The sequence below is a fragment of the Hyaena hyaena genome, unplaced genomic scaffold (assembly GCF_003009895.1).
Source record: "Hyaena hyaena isolate Hyena2069 unplaced genomic scaffold, ASM300989v1 scaffold_264, whole genome shotgun sequence".
NCBI lineage: Eukaryota > Metazoa > Chordata > Mammalia > Carnivora > Hyaenidae > Hyaena > Hyaena hyaena.
The window spans coordinates 357,804-365,451 of record NW_024080894.1 but is presented as its reverse complement, the minus strand read 5'-3'; the positions used below and the strand labels follow the sequence as shown (position 1 = coordinate 365,451).

General features: G+C 36.3%; 1 pseudogene; it reads left to right on the top strand.

The window, feature by feature from the left end:
* Nucleotides 1–1,955: 1,955 nt before the first annotated feature.
* LOC120240767 lies at nt 1,956–2,437 on the top strand (annotated as a pseudogene).
* The last annotated feature ends 5,211 nt before the right edge of the window (nt 2,438–7,648 follow it).

The window sequence follows — 7,648 nt, the reverse complement described above, 5'->3', positions numbered from 1 at the left end:
CCTTTCTAATCATTAAATTATTTTGATTATCAACCCTGTTTATATATATACACACATATGTCTTTGTATCTGAATGAAAGAGCTCACACACTATGAAAAATCTGTCTGAAAAATGTAATTAACACTAAATGAGAACAAAGACTAAAATTTTTCCAAAATGATGTCTATTAGAATGCAATTCTATGTGGAATAAAATAATATAAATGTAATAAACTTGCTCTTAAACAGGCTAAATGAACTTTTGGGTAAATACTAGATTATTTGGGGTAGGGAGTAGAGTCTGGAGAATATGGTGTATACAGAAGATTCAAAGAATCATTGCCATATGGTGAGTGTAAAGAGAAATATTTGGAAGTAACATTAGAGATCTTTGAATCAACTAAAGAGAAAAAGTTCTCTGAGAGTCAATATGAATCATTGACAGTGACTGGACAGAGAATAGGTATGATGGCATTAGTGATTGAGGAAGATTTACATCAGCCACACTCATAAAGGGTTCAAGTAGAATTTAGAGAAGCAGACCACATTGTTCTCTTTCAGCTTCATTGCTTATGAAGAAAAATATCAGTAAATTGAGTTCAAATCTGCTCTCCAATTCCACAGATAAGAGTCAGAGAAACATTTTTCATCTTGAATGCAAACATTCTCTTTTCTGACAGCATGAAAAGTTACTAAAATTTTTACAGATGTATATAAAGAAGGTTAGAATAGTGGATTCTGAAAGTAATTAATAGAATTTAACTTACTCACCATAAATCTTTATCTCACTCTCCATGAGAGGAGTTGGATAGATACACACACAAAAGTGAGCTAGATTAGTTCTTCTATTCAAAGCCAGGGTATAAGAATCAGGTCATAGTTGATTATAGAGCTAATTTTGCTATTAAGGTCAAAGTTAATAAATGCTTAGAGTTCTAGGTATAAAAGGAAAGTCTAGAGAATCAAGCAGAGTTGACATATCAAAGCTCAACAATGGGTCAAGAGTGTTGGCAGTTAGGCTGAATAAATAAGTAATGGGGGGAAAATAGTCAGCAGCTCATGGAGGAAAAGAGCCAGAATCAAGTGAAGAACAAGGGTTTTTTTTTTTTTCAGTACCAGCATCCAGATCCAACAAACCCAATCTATGTTTACATAACCTGAACTAAATAGTTTTTGGTACTTTGAGATCTCACATTGTGGAACCCTGCAAATAAAGACGAAAATGCTGTAAGTTTTGAATTCAGTGAATGAAATATATCAAGAGAAAAATAAATACCACAAAATATGCTAAGAAATTCCAGATTGTTCTCCCCAAAGAAATCAAGTGATATGAAAATAAGTTCTCTTCTGAAGCAAAAGAAAAGTCAAACAAAGGGAAATGTTGCTAATTATCTTTATCTGGGAATTTCATCAAAGACAGCATTTTGGGGTTTGTGGTTAACATGATTCATTGCTTGTGTTCATGTTTTGCCTAGATTTTCTTCAGTTGCCCTCTAATTAGTGCTTAAGAAATTATGGTCAGCAATTTTAATGGTTTTGAACCCAAGAAAGAGGAAAAATCTTTTTAAAAATACAGGTTGTTCAATCATATCTTTTGGTAATATAAGAAACAACATGGCAAGAAATTTGATCATAGAGTGTCCACATCCAGTGACAGCCCCATCATCTTCTTCTGTGTGTGCTCTGGTGACCTGTATCTAACTGGTATTGATGGAGTCTGGAGAAGCTAGCTACTCCTAGCACACTATTCTAACTATGTACTTCTATTCTAAGGGCTCTTGAAATTTGATTTTCAATCTGTTTTAATTTCTTTAAGTCTCTCAAATAGAATTTATTATTGAAGTTTCCATAGAGTCCTTATTGATAATGAGTAATTATAAAGCATTATATGAGTAATGCTGTTATGAACTGTGATTCAGACCTTCAATGCAAAGAAAACAGCTTCAATACATTAAAAAAAATAGAAGCCACTTTGACAGCTGTGGGCTCTGGTGCAGACATGGCCAAGTCCATGAACCACACCACACACAACCAGTCATGAAAAAGGCACAGAAATGACATCAATAAACCCCAGTCACAAAGATAAGAATCTCTTAAGTGGGTAACAAGTTCCTGAAGAACAAGTACTTTGCCTAGAAGCATAACAAAAGGGCCTGAAGAAGATGCAGGCCAAAAATGCCAAGGCCATGAGTGCACATGCTGAGGCTATCAAGGTCCTCATCAAGCTCAAAGATCCTAAAGGCCAGCAGACTCAAGCTCAGTTGACTTGCCCACACTGCTCACTCCCAGCTCAAGAAACATCCTCACGCCCACGTTACTAAGGGTCTCAGTTTCTGTCAGCCAAAGTCCAAGACCAAGGCAAACAAAGGCCCATGATGCAGCTGTGATTCTAGCTCCAGTTCCCGCTGTGGATCAGGTTCCCAAAGGTGCCCAGTCCCCAACAAAGTCTCCAGTGTAGAGGCTTCTGTCAAACGATGTGAGGATGGAAAGACAGCTGTGACTCCTGGGCTTCTGTCAGCATGGGGCTGGTGTTCTATGCTATCTGTACAAATAATTTTTTAGAATTTTTCACAATTTTGCTGCTTCCTTATTTTAAGGGAATTTATATATTTAAAAAAAATCTACCGGTGGGTAAAATTTTCCCTCTGAGCTGTTTGAAAGAATAATTAACTGTGTAAGGTTTGCAGTGAATTTATAGCAAATATGAAGTGCCACCTATAAAACTGACAAAGAATAATCAAAGCACAAGCTTAACCTGAAAAAAACAAACAAACAAAATCTACTTATATAATTTTCGGAAACAGTCCTGGTCATAGATGAGAAATATTTACCCAAGCACACCAGAAGTCTCAGAAATATTAATAGTAATTCTATAATTCTAATAATTCTGTGATTGTTAATCTAAGGAACAAATGAGAAAGTCCTATGTATGAATTAGGAAAGTATCTGAGTTATAGAATGAAATTAATAAAAAATATTTTCACTTAAAAGAGTCTCATAATATAAAAATAATAAAAGATAATTGCATCTTTGGCATAGAATTTTAAAAGATCAATGTACCAACAACCAAGGCAACCAAACGTTCAGAAAAGTCTCTTTGTTTTTACTCCTCTTCCTCATTTCACCCATCCCCCTACACCACTCTCTTCTGTAAGCTACCAGTTTTTTCTTGATATTTATGAGTCTGTTTCTGTTTGTTTCCTCATTTGTTTTGCTTTTTTAGATTCCACATACAAGTGAAACCATACAGTACTTGTCTTTCCCTGTCTGACTTATTTTACTTAACAGAATACCCTCCAGGTTAATCCATATTGTTGCAAATGATAAAATTTTATTATATTTTATGGATGAGTAATATTCTATTACTAATCTATCTACCTATCTCACATCTTCTTTATCCATTGATCTCTTGATAAGCACTTGAGTTGTTTCCATATTTTAGCTGCAGTAAAGAATGCTACAATTAATACAGGGGTGCACATATCCTTTCAAATTAGTTTTTTCATTTTCTTTGGATAAATACCCAGCAATGAAATAACTGGATTGTGTAGTATTTCTATTTTTAATCTCTTTAAAAAACCTATGTTTTCCAGAGTGATTGTGCCAATTTACATTCCCATCAATGGTGCACAAGTGTTCCTTTTTCTCCATATTCTTACCAACACTTGTCATTTCTTGTCTTTTTCATACTCGCCATCCTGAGTAGTGTGAAGTGATATCTCTTAGTGATAAATCACCTTCTTTTTCAGTCATAAGTCAACTGTATATACATATGTTCCATTCCATTAGAAAGTAGTAGTTAAATCTAGTTGCACATTACAAAATCTTAGATTTTTTAAAAACGTTATTTTTTTTATTTGGAGAAAGAGAAAACATACAAGCAGAGGAGAGGTAGAGAGTGGGAGAGAGAGAGAGAATCCTAAGCAGGCTCTGCACTGTTGGTGTAGAGACTGATGCGGGATCCCAAACTCACAAACTCATTAACTCATTAGTTCATTAACTCATGAACTGAGAGGGATCATGACCTGAGCCAAAGTTGGATGCTTAACCAATTGAGCCACCTAGGTGCCCAGTGAAATTCCTAGATTTTTAAGTGCCCAAGCTCCATGTTCCCCCATGAAGAGTCTAATGTTATTGTTTGGGAAGAGGGCTCAGAGATTATTAATTCTCAAGTAGCACCCTGATTCTAATGGGCAGAAAGTTTAGGGAATCATTGCATTAGATGGAGCGAATGGTGATTCTCTTAGGTTATTCCATGTTGGACACGGTGGTCATCTCTTTATTGTATTATCTCATTTAATTCTTCTAGCATTTCCACACTGCAGAAATTATTCACCTCAGTTGGCTATTGATACCAGCAGAAAATTTAAATAAATAACTTGCCAAAAGCAACACAACTTAGAAATGCTACTCACACTAAAGCTCTATGAATAAAGCTTGCAATCTGAAGCATTCTTCCTGTCTAATTTCTACATCTAGGTTACAATAATAGAAGCATCCTTGGTTTTACCCTCTCCCTTTTGGCTCACAGTTGCCATATGTCATGAATCAGGGTGATTGTCTTTGCTTCTTCAGAATTAGGTAAGATGTGAAAAACCTAGAGGACAATGTAAAAACTTTAGCCTCTACCAGCATCTGATGAATAGACATGTTTTGTGAGTTGCAGAAGATATTAATATTTTTCTTTAAATCATTAAAGTATATAAATATTGGAAATTTTTGCTTTAAAATTAGATTATAGGTTTTCCTTTGAAGTTATAAATCTGTACAATTCTGAACTTAAACAGATGAAGTTCTAAAGCTATAGATGGATTGTCCTTTCTCTTATTCACCATATTTCCTGCAGGTATCTATTGTCTCATGTGACAGTGCTTTCTCAAAGATAAATCACGTTCACACTGTTAACCTGGGGGTCTTACCAAAATGCAGATTCTGTTTTGGTATGACTGGAGTGGAGACAGAGATTCAGCATTTCCAGCAAGTTTTTAGCTTATGCTGATGCTCTTGATACTCAACCACACAACTTGAGTATAAAGATCATATACCACCTTTCAGACTTATTTGCATTAACTTGACTTTATTTTTTTATGTTTATTGATTTTTGAGAGAAAGAGAGACAGAGAATGAGCAGGGGAAGGGGCAGAGAGAGAGGAGACACAGAATATGAAGCAGACTCCAGGGTCTGAGCTGCCAGCATAGAGCCTGATGTAGAACTTGAACCTGCTAACTGTGAGATCATGACCTAAGTTGAAGTCAGATGCTTATCTGACTGAGCCACCCAGGTGCCCCTGCATTATATGACTTTAATTATATAAACTAGTTTTGTATCTCCTACTCATGTAATCTTTTTTGTTAATGTTTTTATTTTTATTTCTGAGAAGAGACAGTGTGAGCAGGGGAGGGTCAGAGAGAGGGAGACAGAATCTGAAGCAGGCTCCAGGCTCTGAGCTAGCTGTCAGCACAGAGCCTGACGCGGGGCGTGAACCCACAAATCATGAGATCATAATGTGAGCCGAAGTCGGACGCTTAACCGACTGAGCCACCCAGGTGCCCCCCCCACTCATGTAATCTTTATCCTTATGCAATCTCACATAAACTAATTCATTACTACTTTATTGAATAAAAACAAAAATGTGGCTTTATAATTTTTTGCATTCTTTTTCTAGAAAGTGATTTTCTTTCTAAACATATCACATGAAATGTAAGAAAGATTAAAACTAATTTATAGATTTAAATTTTAGGTACTCCATCCCCAATTCCTACAAATGACATTAAGAGAGCCAGTTGACTCATATACACATGGTGTGTTGCAAAAGAGAAAGCAAAAGAAAAGCCCTAAGTGTGGAGTATTCTTTCAATCATTGAGCCTAAGATGATCCATCCCAGAATAGAGATAGAAGTCCACAGTTTTACAAGGCCTCCAGAGGCTACCCATTCAATTTCAACAAAAATCCAGTTTTAAGACAATAGCTAATTTTCAGTGGTGTACTTGATAGCCATGTTTGACAGGCAACAAGTCCTAAACATCAAGGGGCACCTTACTTTGCAGAGAATCCAGTTACTAAAATGCTCAGTCATAAAGACTTCTAGTTCAAAGAGGTCTTTCAGGTTGTGGGGTTCCTTAAATAATAGCACTTTTCTACATAAGCTCTTCCTGATCAGGAGAACCCCCTCTGTATTTATGGGATGGGAAATAATAAATACACAAAACATTAATACCAACTGGAAATTCAGTAGTAAAAGCCACAAAAACAGTACATTTGAACTGGCCCAAAGGGTCACACCCACTAGTAGTATTCTCTTTTCTCACTCTACCCATTTCTCAAATGCCATCGGTTGAATCAGTGCCCTTTTCATACATGAGCCTAGGTAGGATGATAACTTGGGTGCATATATACAAGAGTGCCATAAAAATTTGAGTCCCATCCTCCCCCCAAGTTTTCCCAGCATAATTGGATGTGTGCATGGGGCCTTCAGTACAGGAGATAGGAGGACATTAATCTTATTTCTATTCACCTTGTCTTAATAGCAGCTACGGTGGGGCAAAGAGACTGGGAATGATCAGGTGCATAAAGGATGAAAACCTTTCTATTACAGTACATGATACACATTTATACTTGGCTTCAAGCAATGTGACAACAGCAAGTAGTTCATTCAAATGAAACTTACATATTTTCTCTTCACTCCAAATCCAACAGTGGGTACCACCTATCTCAGCTTTGGCTATATCAGGATTTTATAGCCACAGCCACATTGCTTTCTATCTGTGTCCATGGGGTTTATTCCCCCTAGCTGACTGAGTTTGACTCAAGAGTTGTACTTCTTTTTATCAAGTTCACATGAATCTAGGGTCCTCTTACTCCCTTACTAAAATAAGATCTATGCTCTTACACAGTTTCAGAATAAGGGCTAAGGGAGTTTCCAAGGTGGAAGGGATAATTATAAAACTTTATCTAAATTTCTTTGGACCAGTTTTTCCTTCTTCCTTGGATAGTCTTCATCAGTATTGTAAACCCAATCTAGGGCAGTAGTATCCCCAGATAATGGTCAACATTGCATATATGATTTCTACAGAAAATAGTATGTAACAAGGAAATCTCCCTAAAAGAGCCAAAACTCTATTTTAGCAGTCAGGACCCACTTCAAAAAACTATGACCTCTTTCACTATTATCTCCAAATGGATCTAAATTTAACATAATTGACTATAGGAGACCAGGGGTGGGAGTGTGGAGCTCAGTCTTAAGACAGCACTGCTGTTGCTATTCTTCTCTAATAAGCAATAAATGCCTTGTCACCCCAACCCACTTTCACTTATCTGCTTATCCATGAACCAGACATTGTTCTAAACATTCGCCTGTTTCTACCCACAGCAGCTATAAATTTTGTTCTTTCATATTTAGTATAGAAAAGCATCTTGTAACTTTTATCTGAAAGGAGGTAGAACCTTCTGCAGATAACAAAATTTTTGGTTTTAGTTGGCTCTGGTTGTTATAACTGGGTAGGTCAGGCTGAGCACCAGGTAAATCACTTGCTAACCTGAGTTAGCATCAAATAGGGTATTGTCCAAGGAGTGTGTGTGTGTGTGTGTGTGTGTGTGTGTGTTTTAATTTTTAAATTTTATTTGTTTGTTTAAAGTTTTTATTTAAATTCCAGTTAGTTAACATACAG